Source organism: Coenobita brevimanus, chromosome 102, assembly GCF_032717465.1.
Source record: "Coenobita brevimanus isolate Jiangsu-jjx chromosome 102, ASM3271746v2, whole genome shotgun sequence".
NCBI classification, from domain to species: Eukaryota; Metazoa; Arthropoda; class Malacostraca; order Decapoda; family Coenobitidae; genus Coenobita; species Coenobita brevimanus.
Genome location: NC_137055.1, coordinates 5,824,183 through 5,831,996, shown reverse-complemented (window position 1 = coordinate 5,831,996; position 7,814 = coordinate 5,824,183). Strand labels below are relative to the sequence as shown.

General features: G+C 40.4%; 1 non-coding gene across 1 annotated transcript; it reads right to left on the bottom strand.

Annotated features, from left to right (window-relative positions):
• Positions 1 to 1,779: 1,779 nt before the first annotated feature.
• Positions 1,780 to 1,898, bottom strand: LOC145415506 (5S ribosomal RNA). Its single transcript, XR_013900106.1, has one exon. It is a non-coding gene; the product is annotated as a 5S ribosomal RNA (ribosomal RNA).
• Positions 1,899 to 7,814: the final 5,916 nt, after the last annotated feature.

The window sequence follows — 7,814 nt, the reverse complement described above, 5'->3', positions numbered from 1 at the left end:
AAGAAGTGCTATATGATAGATGTAGAGCCGTAACACTCTTTTGCCAGTGTCCTTTAGGAAATAATGCTGCAAAAGGATGAAAATTCCCAACTGCGACTAAGACAATCATAAAATCAATATTGGATAGTGTGAAGAAATATGAGTATAATGCGAGGAATTGTTTTGATTGAAATTATTTATTCACAGGAAGTAAATGTCAAGCAATGTTAGTCAGAAGAAGACAGTTGCAATCTGACAGAACTGACAAAATTAATTTGTACTCTCCTGAAGATTTTCGCATCATCAAAAACGAAGCATTGTACTTGTACCCTAAAGGCCTGGACACACTTGCCCCCGAACATGTGATCGCCACGAGGAAACGAGGCTCAGGGGTAAATCCAACGTTCAGACTCGACTACTACAGCAGCTCTAACCCGGTGCTTCGTTTCATCTCGTCTATCACATGTTTCGAGCAAGTGTGGCCGCACACTATTATTCTCTTTAGAGTTGTATACAACATTCCAATATGGTTGAAGCTTGCGTATAATTGTGTGTGTGTGTGTGTGTGTGTGTGTGTGTGTGTGTGTGTGTGTGTGTGTGTGTCTTAAAACGAGAATATTAAATAACTATATTCATATAGTAAGCGATGGTTGACTGTGTAGTTAAATTACTCGTTTCCCAATGTCTGTGACGCAAGTCGAGGGTTCGAACCCAAACAAACATGTCAGATGTTGTTTTAAAGATGGTACTGATACTACATTCTAATGTTTGGATTAGATTACAATTAGTCGGTTTTACCAGCGACATATACTAACTAGCTCACACAAGCATTGCTATTATAAGGCAGTATTTCTCATGCGTCACTTTTCCTACAGATAACCTTTCCTGACTATTACTGTACCAGCAAGGGGATATGGTTAGTCTGGCTGGTCTATAGACACAGATGTTTAATATTTGTATAGGACACAATTAAAAAGAATTGTACACATTTAATGATATATGAAAACGATTAAAAAAGAATGTACTGTATGTAAAGAGACAAAGTAAGATCCTTAAAAAAAAAAAAAAAAAAAAAAAAAAAAAAAAAAAAAGACAGAGAGAGACGGGGGTAGGCATGGACCGCGGCATGAAAGAGTGCTGGAAGATGTTTCAAAACGCGAACTCAGTGGTAAACCCTGGGAGGTGGAACATACAAGGCTGTGGGAGTGAGAGGCAGATATGATGGCATACGTCTGGTGAAAAGACTAACTGAGGTGGATGTGATGAAACTGTGTGTGTGTGTGTGTGTGTGTGTTGGGGGGGAGGGGTCCGATGGGATGAAAAATTGTGTTAGGATGGGGAAGCGTGTGACTGGTCTAGAAACTACAGCACGGTGAGTAGAGTACAACAGTGATAGGATATCTACAAGAAAGGATTAACGTGAATGAACGTGTGATGAAGTTTTGTGGCAAGTAACAAGTGCAATGGGATGAGACAATGTGACAGTGTGTGGACAGGAGTGATGCTGGTCAAAGCACACTGCTAAGGTAAAGATGGATGAGTGAGATATGAGATACAGATGATGAAAATAATGATGAACTCTAATAGGTTTACGGGTTAAGCCATACGTTTGAACAACAGCTAAAGGGAGTCACAACTGTAGGGGAAAAATGAGTGTATAATTTGCTAATCTGAAAATATAGAGGTAAATCATTCTTGCCAGACGCCATGTATCCCACACGGGGTGGCCAAGGGCTTAGAGTTAATTGTTTTACAGGGAGGGGCACTACTCCTCTACCAACCCCACTTGACACGTAGGGATGCCAACAGCATCTGGTGTTCCCAGGCGGTCACCCATCCAAGTACTAACCAGACCCAACGTTGCTTAACTTCGCTGATCGGACGGGAAGCGGTGTACGCAACGTGGTGTGGTCGAAAACGTAAAGTCACGCAGGCAGTCTTTATTAGGGTCACGTCCACATTTTCCACTGGATTTCACGTTCCCCACACATTTCGAACGAACTTATTATTCGGATGTATTAATAACATACTTTCATCTGGTGTCTACGCTGTGAAAACATGCATACAGCAATAAACGGATTCAAGCTTTCTTTTTCTGACTAAAAAAATGCCTTTGGATATCATCGATTAATACATTTTTGCCATTACAAAAATACCTGTCTTGGGTTAAGACGTCACCCAATACATTTTCTAAATCTGCAGGATTACTCACTATACGCTTAAATTCGAACATTTGTCCCTCCCCCCATCCCTACCCGGAAAAATGGGATGACAAGAAGAAAAACAATACTTTTCGTTTACCTGTTCGTTCCACTTTTTTTTTCCTTCCCGTGAGGGAGTATTGTACAGTATGAAAAACCCTGTGATAAACTATATATATTCAGGAGACTTCAAAAGGAATAAGAGAAAAAGCCAAATACTTTATAAACAGACGCACAAGCAACTGAGTAATATTATATGGAAAAATTGACTAGAAAAAGGAAAATTTTAGACTGCAAGTCTGACGGGAGGATTGCATTGTTGGAAGATACAAACAAATGACGTCTCTCACAGCACGGGAGTTTACATCAGGTACAAGGGAGTAACAAAATGTATGGTTTTGAGAAGGGGAGCGGCAGGAATATGGGAAGTGTGAAAGGTGCAGAAGACATATTTCCAGATGAAAAAGCATCCTCTGTCCACTTTAAATTGCCCTAAATTTATAATTTCACCATGAATGCTGAGGTAAAAGATTATCCCAAGTTTTCGCACTAGTTACGAAAAATGATAATGAAAAGATGGAGAGCCGTAAAATTCTTATTCCGTCACTGACTCTTGGGAAACAGATTTCAAATTGACGAAAATCCTAGTTGTTATAACGGTGGATGGACACTGCAGTTACGACAGACGTATTGTCAGTACTGGCTGGTGTGATGTTATGTGTGTAACAGTAATACTGGGAAGAAAGGTTTAAGGGAGTACTACCAGCGTGTGGAACGGACGTGCTTCATAAGGGAGTTAAAGCAAACATTATTTTTACAAAACAGCCGCAGTGCTGACGGGAAGGATATGGCGATGGGTCATGGTTTCTTTGGTCTACGAGAATGCCTAACACATATTGTCTTGCAAAATCTATACCTCTATAAATATATGTATCTGTATTATATATGTATTAAATATATCAGTTACGTATATTTAATACATGTCATATATATTTTATATATACTAAATACGTACAGGGTGGTTGAGAAGTCACTCCCTATTTTTACATTTTTATTTCTCCTAAAATGTACAAACTAGAACTGCACATTTTTTTCTGATTTGTAGCATATTGTTTGCCGTTAGTTCCCTTCAAGTTACAACTCGATGTGACCACCAGCATTATCCATACATTTTCTTAAACGGGCAGGTTCCTTACGAATTGGACAGGGACAGTGGAGATAACCTCACGGATCTTGTTATAAAGTTCATCAGTATTCTGTGGTGTACTCTTACTCCTTTTTTTTTCTGGCCCATTCCCATAGGAAATAATCACATGGAGTTAGGTCTGGACTTCGTGCAGGCCATTCTGTGGGTCCCCGACGGCCTATCCAGCGGCCTAGAAGCTGCTCATTGAGTCAGGCCCTTACAGGCAAGGCAAAATGTGGGGTAGCATCGTCTTGCATAAACAGCAATGCATGAGCCTGTCCCCATGCACAAATTGTAGGCCACACATACATTTGCAACATTTCCAAGTATCGTTCACAGTTCATGGTGTCTCGTATCAGATATGTCAGATATGGTCCAAGAAAGTGAGAAGCTAAACTGAACCACACCGTCACCTTCTACTTGTTCTGCAGTCTTTCAACCGTCTCCTGGGGATCCTTATCTCCCAATAATGAGTGTTATCTCGATTGACGAACCCCTCTACATAAAACACTGCCACGTCTGTCTAAAGAATGTTTTTGAACAGGTCTAGATAATTTTCCTCCCATGCCAGCATCATTTCATAAAACTCAACGCGTCTGTCACAATCATCGTCAACAACTTTTGGACATAATGTGGCTTTCATGGTCGATATTGTAAGTCTTTACGGAGAACAACACGCACAACGTGACGCGTTACACTGCTCTTTCTCGAGACTTGCCGTATGGATTTGTCAAGGGCCTCGATCAAACATCTTCACCTTATTCGCATTATCTTCCGACCTCGACGTCGAAGGCCTACAAGATCTCTTGGTGTCCGCCACGCTACCAGTAGTTATTCATTTCATTCACTTTATGCGACATTTTTTTGCTTCTGAAGACAGAACAGCACGCCTGCCATGATGAGTCCTCCACCACCGTTGCTCTTGGATAACAGACCGCCACACCTCATATCTTACGGCAATTTTAGCTTTTTCCTCAAGGCTCAGTACACCGGCCATTTCTCAGGGATGTGAAAAATGAAAACAGCTTTAGTAACAGCATAAATAATGGCCTACATGAGGCAAAAACAACATTAATTTCATTCCAGTACCTGATTTATTTTACCAGATATAAAAATTTCAAAATAGGAAGTGACTTCCCACCCATGGTAAACATACAGAAGAGAGAGAGAGAGAGAGAGAGAGAGAGATACAATATCTATCTGTATATATATATATATATATATATATATATATATATATATATATATATATATATATATATATATATATATATATATATATAATGTGTGTGTGTGTGTGTGTGTGTGTGTGTGTCTCGGGCAAAAGTAAATGATGATTATGTTAAATTCAGAGGTCCCTATTCTCTTTATGAATGGCTTTGCGTGCATCAAGTTGAAGTCTCATCTTCTGCCGCAAACCTGCCTCTAGGTTGTGAACAACTGAACTTGATGAGTAAGCAGGCTTACTGTATAGCACAAACCCAATGGGGATCGATAAACACAGGTCATCCAGCATATTACCTAAAACATATGTTCCTTCATGTAGTCCCGGAAGCCTAACATTATCAATGAGTTAATATACCAGAACTGCCTGTGCCTGTTTGAATGTGTATGACTACCTGATGAGGAGTGGTCACTGTAATGAGTATTAAAATCACCCACCAACCGAAACTTTCTCGTAAAGGATGTCGAGAAATTGATGTGAGTTCTCTTTTACCTTGAAAATATAGGTTAATGACATTTTGTGAATAATGATCAACATGAGCCTTTAGTGTGATATTTTATCTTTTCTACCCTATGGAGTTTGACACCCCATGGACACGAACTGCTATCAAGCCTCTTGCTGGTTTCTTGGGGACACTGATATAAATATTGTGAGGCAAAGCAAATTAGTGAAGATGTGCCAAGGCTGGAAGTACCATTAATATTCAAAAGTAATGTCTTGTGGCAACTATGGTCAGTATCAACCATTATGGGTTGTTGGTTCATGCTATTATTATTCGATGAGTCTGAATACTGTCAGCATGTTCCCTCTTATCAGTACCTCTGATACACTGCTGTCAAGCTTCAGCTGAGGCTTGGTTTAGAGTGCTGTTAATTATTTTGGTGGTAACATTATTTTGATAGACTGCTTTGCTCATCTCCCATTCCTCTCGGGTTTCATAAATCGTTTCTTCTATGTACTACGGGATGCCGATGTACCTTCACCAAAAACATTTCCTCATTAATTTTTCGACGTCGTCCTTGCTACGTGTTTAATTCTTTCAGCATTTTGAAGCTGGAGTTCCCCTGCATTTTCTGACATTCCTGTACAGCAGACAATGATATGGCCATAATTTCTTGTGAACTGTTAACTACAGCTAAAAGGGAAGGCGGAGATGAGGGTGAGGAATCAGTATCCCCACCAGGTTCAAGTGGCATTAATCATCAGGCTAATGTGGCCCATCTTCAGGTGAATATAATTGCTTAGCGGCAGGTGGAATATATACTATAGCTGTATCTACTGTGAGAGGATTGAAGAAAACACTATACAGTAAAATTCTGTCAGGTTTACTTTTCCCTTATTAAAATCGTCAAGAATATTTAAGTAGAGCTGTCGTGATCATGAGATGCCTAAATTGTTAGCAACATTAGAAATACTTTCTTCTGAATGTGCGGTCACACATACAGCGACATCCTACAGTACAGTCTGTTTTCCACGCTTTGTTCGTTTCTCATTTCTCTCCTTTAACCGGAGTGTCTTTCTCTCCTTCGCTTCATTATTCCGCAGTTAATTCTCTTGCGTTCTCTCCCTGCACTTTCACTTAGCAAATATTCCTCGCCTCTCACCGTGTTTCCTCAGCCATTTCTTCCCCCTGCGTGTCCCGCCTCATCAACTCTGAGTGTGAGGGGCAGCTTATCAAGAGGAACAATACTCAGGCAGATGTGAGCGTGAGTGCGAGGTGGGGACAAAACGACTTGCTCGGGACGAGGCGTGGTTGCCGCCAACTAAAAGCACATCTGGGAGCCCTCCCCCCGCTCTCTCTCTCTCTCTCTCTCACACACACACACACACACACACACACACACACACACACACACACACACACACACACACACACACACACACACACACACACACACACACACACACACACACACACACCGTATTTCTGTAAGCAGGTATGAGATGTCACGTGCTTGCTTTCCTCTTGTTTCGTTGATTGTTCTACTTGGAGAGAGATTTCAAATGAACCATCGCCACATCAATATGAGCGCAACAATCCATCCAAGACACATTTCGCCACCCATCCCACCGTTTTTTTATCCCTTCTCGTATCGAACGTTTACGAGAAATCTATTCCCCCCATCAACAATGCCCCTCATAAAATGTCAATCTTCACAGCGTGGACTCGCCCCATCCTGCTCCATCACACCCTACCAATCCCTCCCTTCACTTTCTACTCAATCCATCTATTTTGCACGCCCCCTATATTGGACTTTTTATATGACATGCTTCTGCTACCCTCACTTAAAGCGGGAAAGCAAATTGCAACAAATCTAATTATATATTCGGGACTTTCTGTTACAAGAAATACTATGGTTATGAAATTAACTTTATGAGCTGAAGATAAGAAAAGCAAAGCAAGAAGGCTCCCTCCGCCCATCAAACCCTATACCCGAAACTGGCAAAAAAAAAGAAAAGCTGCCATGGAAATATTACAGGAAAGACTGAAACAAAAAATAAGATTATATCCTACGTTGAATCAGTTAGAGAAAATTAACTGTCTGAAAAACTGCTGTTGTATTCTCCATTAAATGAGAGGGAAAGTCTGTCAGCCAGATAATATTTACTATTCTGCCATAAATGCGTTTAACTGGGAATTCGAGGCCAATACTTATCCAACTGACCTTTAAACGTTATTATTGTACTGAAGTCTACCACACATCTGGGCAGAGTGTTCCGGAGGTTGACAATTGCATTAGACTTCAACAGGTTTGCTGATGACTTGATAACAATTACTTTTAGTGTAATTCTACTGGTTTATTGTGAAGTACATGCCAGCTACCATACTGTCATGTCCCTTAAAAATTCTGTATATTGAATAAGATTTCACAGATATTCTGTGGTTTGCAGAGTGCAACAGCTTTTGCTCTTCAGTGCGTTCCTCATATGATCTGGGCTTTGGTTGAGCATCATTTTTGCAGCTTTGCTGTACTCTAATTCTCCACAGCCTCCTTGTAACAAGGTGACCAAAACCGAACACAGTATTCCTAAAGGGGACGTACTAACTAACTGTACAAGGTGAGAACGATATTCTTTTAATTTAATTCAAGTTCTCTGTATATCAGTCCGACTAGCTTATTACCGTTATTGCTTCCGTGCATTGTTGATTTCGTTTCAAAATATTTGTTCTGAAAATTTTAAAAATCTATTTCCTGTTTCACACTCTGAAGTTGAGTAAGTC